The sequence below is a fragment of the Bos indicus genome, chromosome 9 (assembly GCF_029378745.1).
Source record: "Bos indicus isolate NIAB-ARS_2022 breed Sahiwal x Tharparkar chromosome 9, NIAB-ARS_B.indTharparkar_mat_pri_1.0, whole genome shotgun sequence".
Lineage (NCBI taxonomy): Eukaryota > Metazoa > Chordata > Mammalia > Artiodactyla > Bovidae > Bos > Bos indicus.
In genome coordinates this window covers 74,626,043-74,642,697 of record NC_091768.1, presented here as the reverse complement: position 1 = coordinate 74,642,697, position 16,655 = coordinate 74,626,043, and the positions used below count along the sequence as shown (strand labels likewise).

General features: G+C 41.1%; 1 protein-coding gene across 8 annotated transcripts in view; it reads left to right on the top strand.

Moving 5' to 3' along the window:
• MAP7 (microtubule associated protein 7) overlaps nucleotides 1-16,655 on the top strand; it is a 176,518-nt gene that overhangs the window by 96,347 nt on the left and 63,516 nt on the right. The window contains exon 1 of one of the 8 annotated variants that reach the window (XM_070796249.1): nucleotides 15,761-15,781. The exons of the other annotated variants lie outside the window; for them this stretch is intronic. The gene's annotated coding sequence lies outside the window, so the exon portion shown is untranslated. Of the gene's footprint in view, nucleotides 1-15,760; nucleotides 15,782-16,655 lie in introns of those variants that run through there. 8 annotated transcript variants of the gene reach the window in all.

The following is a 16,655-nucleotide window of genomic DNA, read 5'->3' as shown; positions in this document are numbered from 1 at the left end:
GAGCAGGTTCTTAGTTAAAGAACAGGGTGGAGAGACAGTCAAGGCCAATGACTGGTGACCAGTAACAAGGCCAGTGTTCCCTGGGATGCAGGGACAGCAGCCTGGCTTACAGAAGCTCTGTTCCTCCCCACCTCCACTGAGTAACTGTTGAATTTTTTCCTTTTTTCCAGGAGGAGCTGTCTATACAGATTTACCCTCCCAATCTTCCTCACCCCTCTCCTGACTTCTCCAACTACTGTAGCTCCCAACTCCCAAATAGAGATTGTCAAGTAAGAAATGGTCTCCCCAAATGCATCCAAAAGCACTTCGAAGAAAGGAGTCAGTTTATCAGCTTAGTTCTGGCTTAGCTCTTTGTGACCCTGAAAAACCTGAAAGCTGAGGCAGATTGAGGACTTGTAATTGGATTCTCTCGTTTGGAATGGGTGTAGCATGCTTCAAATGAATATACGTATTAGAAATCAAACATGTGAGTCGCAGCCTGTAAACCAAATAGCTGTTAGTGCTCTGTACCGTAAAGAGCCCTTCCGCCTGGCCTGGTACCGTGTGCCAGGTGGTGACGCCTGCCACACAGTCAGCTTTGTCCTTCCGTGAGTTGGCCAGCTTCTGCCAGACTCTTTCCTTGTTTCTGAGACTGAGAGCCTTTTCTTCAGTTTTTGTTCTCATGTGTTACTATGTTTAGATGTGCAGTAGGTTCCAAAATTGGAGAGCCTCTATTTGGGAATATTTTTAGTGTGGCAAATTAAAGAAATTGATCAAATAAAACGCCATGTCTAGTAGAAAGATAATAAAGAGAGCAGAACACCGTGTTTTAAATTTCACTTTTCCTTTCTTGCAGAAGGCTGGAGGGAAACTTTGTGATTTAAATCCTTTTTCTTGGCCTGGTACTTAATTTCTGGTCATTTACTGTGTGAGCATAGCAAGGTCTGGGCTGCATCACATTTCTTTGCACTCCACGGTAATTGGAGAAGGAAATGGCAACCCACTCTAGTATCCTTGCCTGGAAAATCCCATGGACAGAGGAACCTGGCAGGCTGCAGTCCTTGGGGTTGCAAAGAGTTGGGCACAACTGAGCAACTGACACTCCAGGGTAATTATTTCAGAGTTGTTATTGTTCAGTTGCTCAGTCATGTCCTTCTCTTTGTGAACCCATGAGCTGCAGCACACCATGCTTCCCTGTCCTTCACCATCTCTTGGAGTTTGCTGAAACTCTTATCTATGGAGTTAGTGATGCTATCCAACCATCTCATCCTCTGTCACCCCCTTCTCCTCTTACCCTCAGTCTTTCCCAGCATCAGGGTCTTTTCCAATGAGTCGGCTCTTCATATCAGGCAGCCAAATTATTGGAGCTTCAGCATTAGTCCTTCCAACGGATATATTCAGAGTTGATTTCCTTTAGGATTGATTGGTTTGATCTCATGCTGTCCAAGGGACTCTAAAGAATCTTCTCTAGCATCACAATTCAAAAACATCAATTCTACAGCACTCAGCCTTCCTTACTGTCCACCTCTCACATCCCTACATGACATAGCTTTGATTATACAGATCTTTGTCAGCAAAGTAATGTCTCTGCTTTTTAATATGCTATCTAGGTTTGTCATAGTTTTTCCTCCAAGGAGCAAGTGTCTTTTAATTTCACGGCTGCGGTCACCATTTGCAGTGATTTTTGAGCCCAAGAAAATAAAATCTGTGACTATTTCCCATTTTTTCCCCCGTCTATTTGCCATGAAGTGTTGGGACCAAATGCTATGATCTTAGTTTTTTGAATGTTGAGTTTTATGCCAGCTTTTTCACTCTCCTCTTTCACCCTCATCAACAGGCTCTTTAGTTCATCTTCACTTTCTGCCATTAGAGTGGTATCATCTGCATATCTGAGGTTGTTGATATTTCTCCCAGAAATCTTGCTTCCAGCTTGCACTTTATCCACCCTGGCATTTTATATCATGTGCTCTGCATATAAGTTAAATAAGCAGGGTGACAATATACAGCCTTGACACACTCCTCTCACAAATTTGAACCACTCCATGTTCAGTTCTAACTGTCGTTCTTGACCTGCATACAGGTTTCTCAGGAGGCAGGTAATAAGGTGGTCTGGTCATAGTTTGTGGTGATCCACACAGTCAAAGGCTCTAACATAGTCAATGAAGCAGTATATGTTTTTCTTGAATTCCCTTGCTTTTTCTATGATCCAGGGGATGCTGGAAATTTTATTCTGGTACCTCTCCTTTTTCTAAATCCAGCTTGTACATCTGGAAGTTCTTGGTTCACATACTATTAAAGCCTTGAAGGATTTTGGGCATAATCTTGCTAGCATGTCAAATAAGCACAATTGTACAGTGGTTTGAACATTCTTTGGCATTGCCCTTCTTTGAGATTGGAATGAAAACTGAGCTTTTCCAGTCCTGAGTTCTCCAAATTTGCTGGCATATTGAGGAGTGCAGCACTTTAAAACAGCATCATGTTTTAGGATTTGAAATGGAATTCCATCACCTCCCCTAACTTTGTTCATAGTACTGGTTCCTAAGGCCCACTTGACATCACACTCCAGGATGTCTGGCTCTAGGAGAGTGACCACACAATTGTGGTTATCTGGGTCATTAAGACCTTTTTTGTACAGTTCTTCTGTGTATTCTTGCCACCTCTTCTTAATCTCTTCTGCTTCTGTTAGATTCTTGCTATTTCTGTCTTTCATTGTGCTCATCTTTGCATGAAATGTTCTTTGATATCTCTTAAAGAGATCTGTGGTATTTCTTGAAGAGATCACTAGTCTTTCCCATTCTATTGTTTTCCTCTATTTCTTTGCATTGTTCACGTAAGAAGGCTTTCTTACTTCTCCTTGCTATTCTTTGGAACTCTGCATTCAGATGGATATATGTTTCCTTTTCTCCTTTGCCTTTGGCTTCTCTTCTTTTCTCAACTTTTTGTAAGCCCTCCTCAGACAACCACTTTGCCTTTTGCATTTCTTTTTCTATGGGATGGTTTGGGTCATCGCCTCCTGTACAGTGTTGAACCTCCATCCACAGTTCTTCAGGCACTCTGATTCTTTGAATCTATTTATCACCTCCACTGGATAATCATAAAGGATTTGATTTAGTTCATACCTGAATGATCTAGTATTTTTCCCTACTTTCTTCAATTTAAGTCTGAATTTTACAATAAGGATCTCATGATCTGAGCCACAGTCTGATTTTGGTATTGACCATCTGGTGATGTCCGTGTGTCGAGTTATCTCTTGTAAAGTTGGAAGAGGGTGTTTGCTATTACCAGTGTGTTCTCTGGGCAAAACTCTGTTAGCCTTTGCCCTGCTTCATTTTGTACTCCAAGGTCAAACTTGCCTGTTACTCCAGGTATCTCCTGACTTCTATCTGTTGGATTCCAATCCCCTATGATAAAAAGGACATCTTTTTTTGGTGTTAGTTCTAGAATTATTTAATAGAGTCGAATGCATTTTCAGACCACAAACTATACACCCCTGATAGTCACTAGCAGAGTAAATCCTAGTACAACGTCTGTGCAGAGCTGCTGGGGTGGGACTCGGCACTGTGTCCTCGCAGGCGTCATCAGCCTTCTTCCCCGGTTTGCCACACTGGCTGACAGAGGAAGGAGCAGCTTCTGCCTTCCACGCTTCTCAGCACTTTCTGATTTAACAGCCTGTGGTGCTGGCTTCGAAGTGGGCATGAAGGCAGCCAGGAAGTGTTCTCCTACCTTTTGCTGCTCTGCTCCATTTCCTGTGCAGCGAAGGTGCCAGAGAAACAATTCGATTTCCGCTCAACCCACAACATCTCACGTCAGAGTTGGCAGAAGCCACAGCTTGAACCAATACAGGTTTGGCTTGGAAAACTGAGAGGGAAAGCGGTACGTGTATCCACATGGAGCAGTCTAGTTTGTCAGCTTCTGATTCAGACCTAGCACTGTGGCTCCTAGCGGATCCCTTTCCTGCCTTTGCTGGCTTTCCCCTTTCTCCCTGCAAAGTCAAGTTGTCTTGGAGTTTCCTTGGTAGTCCTCCTCCTTGGAAGTGGTGGCCTTCTCAGTAGAATCCAGACTGGCAAGAACAGAGAGGCCTAAATTGCAAAAGATGAATTTACCAATGCCAGAGGCAAGAGATCAGGTGCTGGTGTTGAATATAAATTATACTCAAGCAGGAAGATTCAGATAACTTAAAGTTAGAAAGCAAGACAGGGGATTACTGTTTTTTAATTACTTCAGTCATGTGTTGAAAATGATGAGATGCTATGCAGTTAAAGAAGGAACTTGAAAAGTAGGCTGAGGTTAAAAAATTCAACAGAAAAGTAAGTATTGTGATGTTTTGAATAAATTAAATGTAAATATATATATGCACATAGACATTTTTTCCAGAGAGAAAAGAGGGGAAAATAAGGGGCTTCTATTTTTAATTTACAACTTTTATGTACAATTTGACTTTGCTAACCATAGAATAAACATTTCTTTTTAACATAAAAAGAATAAATGGGTTATTCAGGTGGTGGGATTATGGACCTTTCAAGTTTGTACCTCTATAGCCTTTATATTGTGTAGAAAAGCTAATAAGTACTATTTTTTAGAATATACTAATTCAATTGAAACTTTTTATTTCCTTTGATAGGCAAGTATATGATTAATACCTACTCTGATCACTTCTCTCTCAACAGTTCTATAAATGTAACTTAGTCCCCTAGCCAACCTTTCAGTGCTTCCGTGCAGTGTAAGCAGTCATACAGAGGGCCTTAGGATACTATCAATAGCTGGTAAGAAAAAGTAGAATTGTGGTTCAGGAGTTACCAATAGCTATTCCAGATGACCAAGTTTGCTCTGGGGGAAACTTTCCCATTCTTTTCAGAAATAACTGGCTTCTAAGTTGGAATTCCTGTGATTTCTATCACAAATGATATTATTAAAACCACCTGATCTGGGGACTTCCCTGGTAGTCCAGTGGCTAAAACTCTGTGCTCCCAAGGCAGGGGGCTTGATCCTTGGTCAGGGAACTAGATCCCACATGCCACAACTAAAGATCCTGCATGCTGGAACTAAGACCCAACACTGCCAAATAAATAAGTTAAAAAAAAAAAAACTGATCTGGCATCTTTGCTCATTTTTTTTTTCCTACTGCTATTTTTCAAATCTAAATGCAAATCTTCTTGAATATGCTAAACCAGCCCCTGTTTTGCTTTCTGACTCCTGGAAGAAATTGGAGTAAGTCACGATGCATCAAATGAAGGCGATGCTAAAACACGAAGCCTGTACAGACTCCCCAGTGTCAAGCCTGCTCACGAACGCCTTAAATGAAAAGCCCTTCTCTAAGACCACGCATGAGATATTTTTATCATCTAACCACCACCTAGATCTGTGTGCCCTTTTTTTTCCTCCCTTTCTGGTTCCTCACTGTCCTTTGTAGCCTTTTATTATCCCCCACCTAAATTAAATCCTCTGCCTTTTCTGAATCTCTCCCACCTTCTAAGCCAGTTTGGAGCACCCACTCCAGCCCTCAGTGATGTCTGACTGAGCTCCAAGAGGTGATAGTTGAGAATTTGGAAGCTAAGCACTTGGACTTGATTCTGTAGTTAGTGAAGGCTCTATCAGGTGGTGGTGGTGGTTATTCAGCCACTAAGTCATGTCCAACCCTGCCGCCCCGTGAACTGTAGCACATCAGGTTTCTCTGTCCTCCCCTATCTCCCAGACTTTGCTCAAATTCATGTCCATGGAGTCAGTGATGCTATCTAACTATCTCATCCTCTGCCACCCCTTTCTCCTTTGGCCTTCAATCTTTCCCAGCATCAAGGTCTTTTCCAATGAGTCACCTCTTCACGTCAGGTGGCCAACATATTGGAGCTTCAGCATCAGTCCTTCCAGTGAATATTTAGAGTTGATTTCTTTTAGGATAGCCTCATTTGGTCACCTTGTAGTCCAAGGGACTCTCAAGAATCTTCTCGAGCACGGTGATTTAAAAGCATCAGTTCTTCGGCACTCAGCCTTCTTTATGGTCCACCTCTCACAACTCCCACATGACTACTGGAAAAAACCATAGCTTTGTTGGCAAAGTAATGCCTCTGCTTTTTAATACACTGTCTAGGTTTGTCATAGCTTTTCTTCCAAGGAGCAATGTATTTTATCTTCAGGCTAAGGATTACTTTTCATTGTGAATACAAGATCTAGAAAATAAAGTGATTTAAACAAATTAGGTTTTCATTTTGTTTTCTTGCCAACAGCAAACATGCTAATACTTGTTCAGAGGCTTAAAAATGGCAGGGCCAAGTTTCTGTTATTCCCATCACCTCTTTGTCATCATTGCCTTCTGGTTATAAGATGAATGGATGCTCTACTTTGAACATCACATCGAGATTCAAGGCAGAAAGAAAAAGAGGGGAGAGGAGCAAACCCACCAGGTCTGCTTCTTCTCTGAGGAGCTTTCACAAACCCCACCAGCAATTTCAGTTTTCAACTTTTCAGCCAGAGCTGTGCTTTGTGGCCAATCAGGGTTCTATTAGAAAGAAGCATCAGAGAATATATATTTATTGGATAACCAGCACAGATCTGTACAGAGCCTTCCCTGTGCAAGTTGGCACTGTTAATTTCCACACAAGAAACAATGTATCAGGCATTTCCCCCAATTTATTAAACGATAAAGCATAGTTTTTGCCTTGCCTCTCACGAGATTATCAGTATTTAGAACTTTTGGAAATAAACATTCTAAAAGTCATATAAGATAGAATGAAGTCAAATGCTCGATAATGTGGGGCAGCCTTGGAGTGTAGCAAAAGTCAGAGAAAGAAATGTTTTGAAGGTAGGATAACTAGAAGAGATTTTAGGGAAAAGAGACTTGAGCTGGACTATGAAAAATGATCTGGATTCCGTATGATACTATAATGGTGGATATATGACGTTATACATTTTTCAAGACCCAAAACAACACCAAGCATGAACGCTAATGTGAACTATAGACTTCGGGTGATGATGAGGTGTCAGTGTAGGTTCATCAGTTGAAACAAATGTCCCATTCAGTGAAGGAGGTTGATGGTGGGAGAAAGTGTGTGTGTGTATGGGAGAAAGTGTGTTTAGGTAGAGGAAGAGAGTACATGGAAGCTCTCTAAACTTTCTGCACAATTTTTAGGTAAACCTAAAACTCTCAAAAATATTTTACAAAAATAATAAGATGGATTGGATTAAGTAGTTGGAGAGATGGTGAGACTGGTGATCCAAGGAGAGAAGAAAAACTGTTAATAACAAGGTCACAAATGTAGAAATGACTACAGCATAAGGCGGCATGGTGAGACTGGGTTGGCCAGTCACTTTAAAACAACCTTTAAGTTAAATGTTCAGTAGTTAACCTGAAATGAATTGGAATAACTTTTAACCTTTCACTATTTACCATTCATTCCTACTGAGTTTGTCAATGTTAACATAAAAAAATTTAAAGTAGTTTACTATTTTCTGCAGAGGAGGAATGATTAACAATTAATATTCTGCTGCTGCTAAGTCACTTCAGTCGTGTCCGACTCTGTGTGACCTCATGGGCGGCAGCCCATCAGGCTCCCCCGTCCCTGGGATTCTCCAGGCAACCATGTGTATATGGAAAGCACAGATTACTCATTTAGTCAGATAATACAGGATTAAAATTACTTTCACATTTCTTTGCAAAACTGATATTTAAATCTACTGCTTATTTGGGACTCTTTCTAAGAATTGTCCATTTACTACCTTGATAATTTTACTTTGTATTTAAGTACAAAATCTTTTCTGTTTTGTGGCCGAAAATAAGCATTTTTAAAAACTGTGGCATTCGTCATTTTAGTTTTCTTTCAAGTTAAGTTGTGATCCTGTTAAAAGTAAAAACAGCTTCTTTCAGTCGGTGACTTTAATTAAGGGGAGCATAATAAAGTTGAGTTCTAATTATTTTTCTTTCCTAAATTATTTAAACAGTTGCTTTTAATTACACACTGAATTTAATTGAATTGGATCTAATTTGATCAGCTCCCTATCCAGCTGTTGAAATTTAGACAATTAACTGCAATCTGTAATTTACCATTTCTCAGTGAGACTGGAAAACAGTATGGTTAGGGTTTTCACCCTTTTTCTATATTTTGCCCTGTACTTTGCTTAATCATAAACATTATTCATATTACAGGGCAAAGATCATTTGTGAAACAGCTTGCACTGTGACTGGTAAATATCACCAGGAAAATACGTCACCCACAGGGATGAAAAGGCTTATCTTTTAATCTGATTATATTAATACAGGTGAAAAATACAGCATTTTATCTTTTGATTATAGTGTTGTCGCCATCTGGCTGGAGGGAGGCTTTTGTTTATTTTTTGTTGACTTTTAAATAAAAGCCTCTTGGGTTGAATTTAAAGTGTGTAGTGAGTGTTTACTCCTGTTGGCTAACTGTATCAGAAGGACTTTGTAACACAAATCAAGAAGCTGCTTTTGGTGATAAAACAGCTTGAGAAATAATTCTCAGTCATTTCCACAAAATACATGGAACATGTGCTTTTCTGAAATGCTTTTCATTTCAGCTAAGATGGATTTTTTTTTTTTTTTTTTTTTGCTTTTTAACAAACAGATTATCAAAACATATCTATTAAGTTGCTTTGGAAAAAAGACTAGAGTTCACAAATCTCTCACAGATGAAATGCCTGTTTCACAGAGTGTCTGATGTTTCCAACTGGAGACTGCCCTCTTCTCAGGTTTTATCCCGGGCAGTATAGGTGGTACACTGTTGTATTGGAGATTGACCCTCTGTTCCCCAGATATTCACTATTAAGTGGGATGGTGGTTTAGTCGTTAAATCGTGCCCAGCTTTCGCGTCCCCATGGACTGTAGCCTGCCAGGCTCCTCTGTCCATGGGATTCTCCAGGCAAGAATACTGGAGTGGGGTGCTATTTAAGTGAAAGTCGCTCAGTCGTGTCTGGCTCTTAGTGACACCATGGACTGTACAGTCCATGGAATTCTCCAGCCCAGAATACTCTAGTGGGTAGCCTTTCCCTTCTCCAGGAGATCTTCCCAACCCAGGGATCAAACCCAGGTCTCCTGCATTGCAGGTGGATGCTTTACCAGCTGAGCCACAGGGGAAGCCCTCACTATAAATGGTACTGAGCAAACCTTTCTATTATGTGGCTGCCAAAACAGTCATTTGATTTTGAGTCTTGCCTAACACATTGTCGGCACCATCCTGAATTACGTTAGTTTTTGTTTTCTGACACGGAGTGATGTAACTGTGATCCGACAGCTCTTTTGGTCACCTTTTTTCTACCGTATCTGCTGGAGAAGGAATAGGCTACCCACTCCAGTGTTCTTGGGTTTCCCTTGTGGCTCAGCTGGTAAAGAATCTGCCTGCGATGTGGGAGACCTGAGTTCGGTTCCTGGGTTGGGAAGATCCCCTGGAGACGGGGATGGCTACCCACTCCAGTATTCTGGCCAGGATAAGTCTCAAAGAGTCAGACAGAATAAGCGACGTTCACTTTTTCACCATCTTAGCCGCCATCAAAAAGTGAGCAAATGTATACTTTTTCTTTTTTACTTGTCATTAATACTTTCGCTTCTTGGGCTTTTGCCACAGTTTGTTTGGGGTACACTATCTACAATTTCTTGCTCTCTTGTTTCCTTCTTCAGGCGTTTATTCAGTGTCACCTATATGCCAAATGGAGAAGGCAATGGCACCCCACTCTAGTACTCTTGCCTGGGAAATCCCATGGATGGATGAGCCTGGTAGGCTACAGTCCATGGGGTCCCAGAGAGTCGGACATGACTGAGCGACTTCACTTTCACTTTTCACTTTAATGCATTGGAGAAGGAAATGGCAACCCACTACAGTGTTCTTGCCTGGAGAATCCCAGGGAAGGGGGAGCCTGGTGGGCTGCCATCTATGGGGTCGCACAGAGTCGGACACGACTGAAGCAACTTAGCAGCAGCATATGCCAAATGGTGGGCTAAATACTAAAGGTACGGAGCTGATAAAGATGAAGGCACCATACTTGCCTTCAAGTTCCTTGGGTCTGGTAGAAATTATCGTAGTTCTGGAAGCACCTGGCCAAGTGTCAAAGGCTAAATTAGCCTGTCACTCCCCTTACTTGGAGAGCATCTATGGTTCTTCAAGGTCAGAATATGATGTCTGAGTGTGTGTGTGTGTGTGTGTGTGTGTGTGTGTGTGTTCAGTTGCTCAGTCGTTTCTGACTCTTTGCAACACCAGGGACTATAGCCCGCCAGGCTCCTCTGTCTATGGGATTTCCCAGGCAAGAATACTGGAGTGAGTTGCCATCTCCTCCTCCAGGGTATCTTCCTGGCCCAGGGATTGAACCTGCCTCTCTTGCTTGGAAGGTGGATTCTTTACCACTGAGCCACCTGGTAATTTAAGTATGATGTCTGTGATTAGACATCAACTCTTTGGAGTAAACAAGTAGCTTACCCTTTATCCCTTAAAAATATCTTGGTAACTTGGTAGAATTATCTGTTGCAATTATTTAAATAATATTTATATCTTTCCTGTTGTGTACTTTGGCAGACAAAATGGATTTTTATAGAAAAGGTTATGTTGGCATTTTATCTTGTTGTAGATGAACCTTCAGTGCAACTGCTTCAGTTTCTTTCTGGAAGTTGATTGATTACAAACTGTTAATAAAAACCAACATGTGTCTGTTCCATTCTTCGTGCCTTACTGTCAGTTTTGTAGATGAGTGATGTTTTCGGTGGATTCTGTTCCCATACATCACATAATTTCACACAATGTTTGGTTGATATTGATATTTGTAAATTCAGTGTCTCTACATTGGATTTGTATTATCTCAGTATTGGATAGATTTCTTTGTTTTTTGGATGAATATCATTTTCCATAACTGTCATAACTTCATTTTTCATAATGAAAAAAAATTATCAGAAAGGGATTTTCAGTCACTATTCATTGTTGCTGGATGAGCTCCCTCTAAATTTTAAAACCTCCACAGGGTCTTACAAGCCTCTAATGTAGTCTAGTGGGGCTGCTGAGTCATTAGTTTTTGTTCTATTTGGAATGTGTGAAATGCAAAAAAAAAGTAAGTCTTAATCGAGTCGTTTCTGTCAATATGAATAAGGATGCAGTGTATGTCCCAGATGCATTATCGTCAAATATTCTCATTTAATTGCATTTGTTTTTGCAACAAGAAATGAGCAAGAGTGCTGAATAAATGGTTCATTGTTCTTATTGTTGCGTCAATTTAAACGTGACCAGATGTTGCACCATGCCACAAAGTGGGTCTGTTCTGGTGCAGAAGGGTAAATCAGACTCTGCACTGTTTCTCAGCATCTCTAGTTACATATGTTGCCATGGTGCGGTGCCTGCAAGTTTGCATAGCGAAGTGACTGCTTCCTAGGTTTGCCTATGAAAGAGTCAAGATACTCATCAGCATCTACCCACGTCATCTGCCGGTGTATCACCTTCAAAAACACTCCACCTGTTTCCCAGCCAGACCCTGTTCCTCCATTCTCTGTTTCCTCTTCCTGCTTATCGTTCTTGCTTCCTGGAGTTTGTGGCTGGGTCTCCATTTCCTGCAGGGTCTGAAGCCGAGGAGACCTGGACGCCTCCGCAGGGTCCCTGTGCGGTGCTGCCTCTCTGTCCTGGCTCCCTCTAGGACAGCCACGCTGACTCTGCTCGTCCTTGGCTCCCTGATGCTTCAGCTACAGACAGAAACTTCAAAACACAGTCACTCGTGTCACTTTTCCCCCTAATGGTTAAGTAATCATCTCCTGGTGCAGGTTAAGGGAAAGTGGGAAAGGCTGCAGAATTATTAAATTGTGCAGAAAGTGGAGTTCTTAAGATGGGGTTTTAGTCAGATTTCCTTTTTATTAAGATGATAACCCTTTTGAATACATTTCCAGCAGGCTTGTGGGGCCTTACCTTTCATTTACCCAGAATCTGCTGAAGCTAGATTAGTTCACAGCTGGAAGTGCCATCTGGCACTCTTGTGACTTCCCATTGCCTTCATCACAAATTCAAAGCTCTTGGAATCTGAGGAGGCAGTGACCTCGGGCTGTTTGTCTTATTTTCACCTGCCCGCCTTCCTACACCCCCCGTTCTGACTGGACAGTCCCTTGACGCACTCTTATCTGTGTGCCTCTGTAGTTTTGCACATGCCATGCCCCAGCCAGGAGGATTCTCGGCATCCCCCTCACGTATCCATATTCTCTCCATTCGTCAAAATCTTTATTCAGTGACATTCCCATCCCTGCTGCTGCTGCTGCTGCTGCTGCTAAGTCGCTTCAGTCGTGTCTGACTCTGTGTGACCCCGTAGACGGCAGCCCACCAGGCTCCCCCGTCCCTGGGATTCTCCAGGCAAGAACACTGGAGTGGGTTGCCATTTCCTTCTCCAATGCAGGAAAGTGAAAAGTGAAAGTGAAGTCGCTCAGTCGTATCCGACTCCTTAGCGACCCCATGAACTGCAGCCCACCAGGCTCCTTCATCCATGGGACCCTCCAGGCAAGAGCACTGGAGTACTACCCCCTGAAGTAGGGCCTCTCACGTCTGATTACCTATAACACTGTATCATTTATTTGGTTACTAGTCCTCTGTAGTGTATCGATTTTTGAAAACTGATTTGGTCTGTTGTTGTAAATGCCTATATTTGTTTGCATATTGTCTCCACCAAAGGACAATGAGGATCTTGGAAGTAGATGCGATGTCCTCAGTTCAGTTCAGATGCTCAATCATGTCTGACTTTGTGACCCCATGGACTGCAGCACACCAGGCTTCCCTGTCCATCACCAACTCCCAGAGCTTGCTCAGACTCATGTCCATTCAGTCGGTAATGCCATCCAACTATCTCATCCTCTGTTTTCCACTTCTCCTCCAGCCTTCAATCTTTCCCAGCATCAGCGTCTTTTCTAATGAGTCAGATCTTCGTATCAGGTGGCCAAACTATTGGAACTTTGGCTTCAACCTCAGTCTTTCTAATGAATATTCAGCTTGCAGTCCAAGGGGCTCTCAAGAGTCTTATTCAAAACCACAGTTCAAAAGCATCAATTCTTTGGCACTCAGCTTTCTTTATGGTCCAACTCTTACATCCAAATATGACTACTGGAAAAACCATAGCTTTGACTAGACGGACCTTTGTTGGCAAAGTAATGCCTCTGTTTTTTAATATGCTGTCTAGGTTGGTCATAGCTTTTCTTCCAAGGAGCAAGCCTCTTTTAATTTCAAGGCTGGAGTCATCATCTGCAGTGATTTAGGAGCCCAAGAAAATAAAATCTGTCACTGTTTCCATTGTTTCCCCATCTGTTTACCATGAAGTGATGGGACTGCATGCCATGATCTTTGTTTTTTGAATATTGAGTTTTAAGCCAGCTTTTTCACTCTCCTTTTTCACGTTCATCAAGAGGCTCTTTAGTTCTTCTCTTTCTGCCATAAGGGTGGTATCATCTGCGTAGCTGAGGTTATTGATATTTCTCCCAGCAATCTTGATTCCAGCTGGTGCTTCATCCAACCCGGCATTTCACATGATGTACTCTGCATATAAGTTAAATAAGCAGGGTGACAATATACAGCCTTGATGTTATATTGATGTACTCCTTTCCCAACTTGGAACCAGTCTGTTGTTCCATGTCTGATTCTAACTATTGCCTCTTGACCTGCATACAGATTTCTCAGGAGGCAGGTAAGGTTATCTGGTATTCCCATCTCTTAGAGAATTTTCCAAAGTTTATTGTGATCCACATAGTCAAAGCCTTTGGTGTAGTCAATAAAGCAGAAGTAGATGTTTTTCTGGAACTCTCTTGCTTTTTCAATGATGCAATGGATGTTGGCAATTTGATCTCTGGTTCCTTTGCCTTTTCTAAATCCAGCTTGAATATCTGGAAATTCTTGGTTACTTATTGTTGAAGCCTGGCTTGGAGAATTTTGAGCATTACTTTGCTAGCATGTGAGATGAGTGTGCAGTAGTTTGAGCATTCTTTGGCATTGCCTTTCTTTGGGATTGGAATGAAAACTGACCTTTTCCAGTCCTGTGTCCACTGCCAAGTTTTCCAAATATGCTGGCATATTGAGTGCAGCACTTGACAGCATCATCTTTCAGGATTTGGAATAGCTCAGCTGGAATTCCATCACCTCCACTAGCTTTGTTCATAGTGATGCTTCCTAAGGCCCACTTGACTTCACACTCCAGGATGTGTGGCTGTAGGTAAGGGACCACACTCTTGTGGTTATCTGAATCGTTAAGATTTTTTTTTAATAGTTCTGTGTATTCTTGCCACCTCCTCTTAATATCTTCTGCTTTTGTTAGGTCCATACCATTTCTGTCCTTTATTGAGCCCATCTTTACATGAAATGTTCCCTTGGTATCTCTAATTATCTTGAAGAGATCTCTAGTCTTTCCCATTCTTTTGTTTTCCTCTATTTCTTTGCATTGATTGCTGAGGAAGGCTTTCTTATCTCTCCTTGCTATTCTTTGGAACTCTGCATTCAGATGCTTCTATCTTTCCTTTTCTCCTTTGTTTTTCACTTCTCTTATTTTCTCAGCTATTTGGAAGACCTCCTCAGACAACCATATTTCCTTTTTGCATTTCTTTTTCTTAGGGATGGTCTTGATCACCTCCTCATGTATGATGTCATGATGCTAGGTCCTACAGTCTTTGTATTCTTAGCGCATAGCACAGTGGCCGGCCCATAGGAGTGTCTGTAAATTTTTACTGAAAACATGTAACATTTCTGAGCTTGGGAATACAGTGGTTCCATTGACAGTAACAAGGAGACCGGGTTGGCTCATTTTGTGAGGATGGTTAGTTCAACTTTGACATAGTTTCAAGAGATAGCAGAGATACATGAGCATATTTTCCCTAGGGGTGGAAGACTGTTTATAAATGCAAAGCATATTTATAAATCCAGACTGGAAAACAACTGAGGTCAAGATTGTGCTTTAGGCCCTAAAGGGGGAGAATATTTCTGCAGGGAGAGAAATTACTAGGGGAAATCAAAAGCACCCTGGAATTAGAGGTCTAGAAAAGGAAAAAGTTGTAGAAAAGATGTATTGTTCATTTACGATTTTCCCAATACTGAGCACAAGGTGTCCCCTGGAGTAGGGTATCGACTGAATAAATGTGAAGAAAACTGAAATAAAGTAGAAAATTAAACCTAGGTTTGTCTAGTGCTGACTCCCATGAGCTTTGATCATTCCTACACAACTTCACAAACAGGAGGAATTTAAACTGAAAAGCTCTCCATGTGGAATAATCAGGAAAGTCATTAGAAGTTATGAAATTGCATTATGACTTTCTTATTCTAATGCAAGTTTTATAAATAATGTTGGATAAAACATTTAATAGCAATGCCTTAAATGTTACAATATTCCTGGAAGCTCTTTTAGAATAAATTTTAACTGTCAAGTAAATAAGCAAAAGGATTTCATACAGTAGAACATTTTAGGTGAAACACTCTGAATTACCCGAGACTGTCTCGAGAGTTCTCTTTAATCTTTAGATATTGTGATTTTAAACCAGTAATGTTCTTCGTTTGCCATAGTTGTATTCAGTAGTCAGATTTTCATGTAAGATATTTGTGATTCAGGTTCTGTGATTCACTGAGAAGGACTCAGAACTTAACATATAGTCAGACTTGTGCCTAAGATTTATCATAGCAAAAAGACATAAAGCAAAATCAGACCTTTCCAAGGACGCACTGGCAAGCCTGGAATGTTAACTTTCTTTCTGCCCAGGTAGATTGATGCTATGAGACACACGAAGTTGCAATGTTCAGCCATTTTTTACTACAAAAAAAACAATTGTGTGCAGTTCAGACTCCAGTTCTGTCTTCTGGTTTACTCCCCAAAGGTATGTGTGTAGCCTTGGGACTTGATTCCACAAAGTCCAACCCACTCTGAGCAGGGTTAAAGTTTTGCTGTTTCCCAGTCCATATGCCATGCTTGATCTAAAACACTGACAGAAAGACATTTTTGTGGGGGTTAAGACCACCTGTGATTCACTGAGTTTAAGCTCAGCATGGTCCCTAAAGTTGTAGTTGTAGATGTCTTATAAGAGGAAACATTTTGACTAAACTAAAGCATTTGTTGGACCAGTTATCTTCATCACATGAGAGAAGGCACTTCAGCCCCTACAGCCAAACATAGACACAAAGCAGTGAGAACCCCATGACCTTCATGGAAAGACATCGCAAGGAGTGGATTAGTAGTGAATCATAGAGGAGGTCGATTGTAGACACACATTTGTGGCACTTCCTGAAGCTGCAGAATTTTTTACTAAATGAAAGCTCTGAAGGTCAGCTGCCTGCATCTTCTATTGCAGAGTGATTTAGAGACAGAGTCCCAGACCACAAGGGTGCTTCTCTCCATCCTTCCTCTTCTCTTTAACACTTTTACATGTGCTGCTAATGGAATAAAGCTTTCAAGCTAGCAGGAAGATCAATAAAAATTTTATGAGGCTAGCAAAGTCTTATTGAGCGTCATAGTATATGGCTCAGTTTTCTCTTCTGAAAAAATGAAAGAGATTCAAATAAATAATGCTGGAAATGTCATCTGGGTCATTTTAAAACTGGGATTTTGATGGTAATTTTTAAAAGGATGTATGTGTTAGAAAGTGGCGGATTCATTTCGATATTTGGCAAAACTAATACAATATTGTAAAGTTTAAAAATAAAATAAAATTTTTAAAAAAATAAATAAAACACATAAAAGGATGTATGTGATCC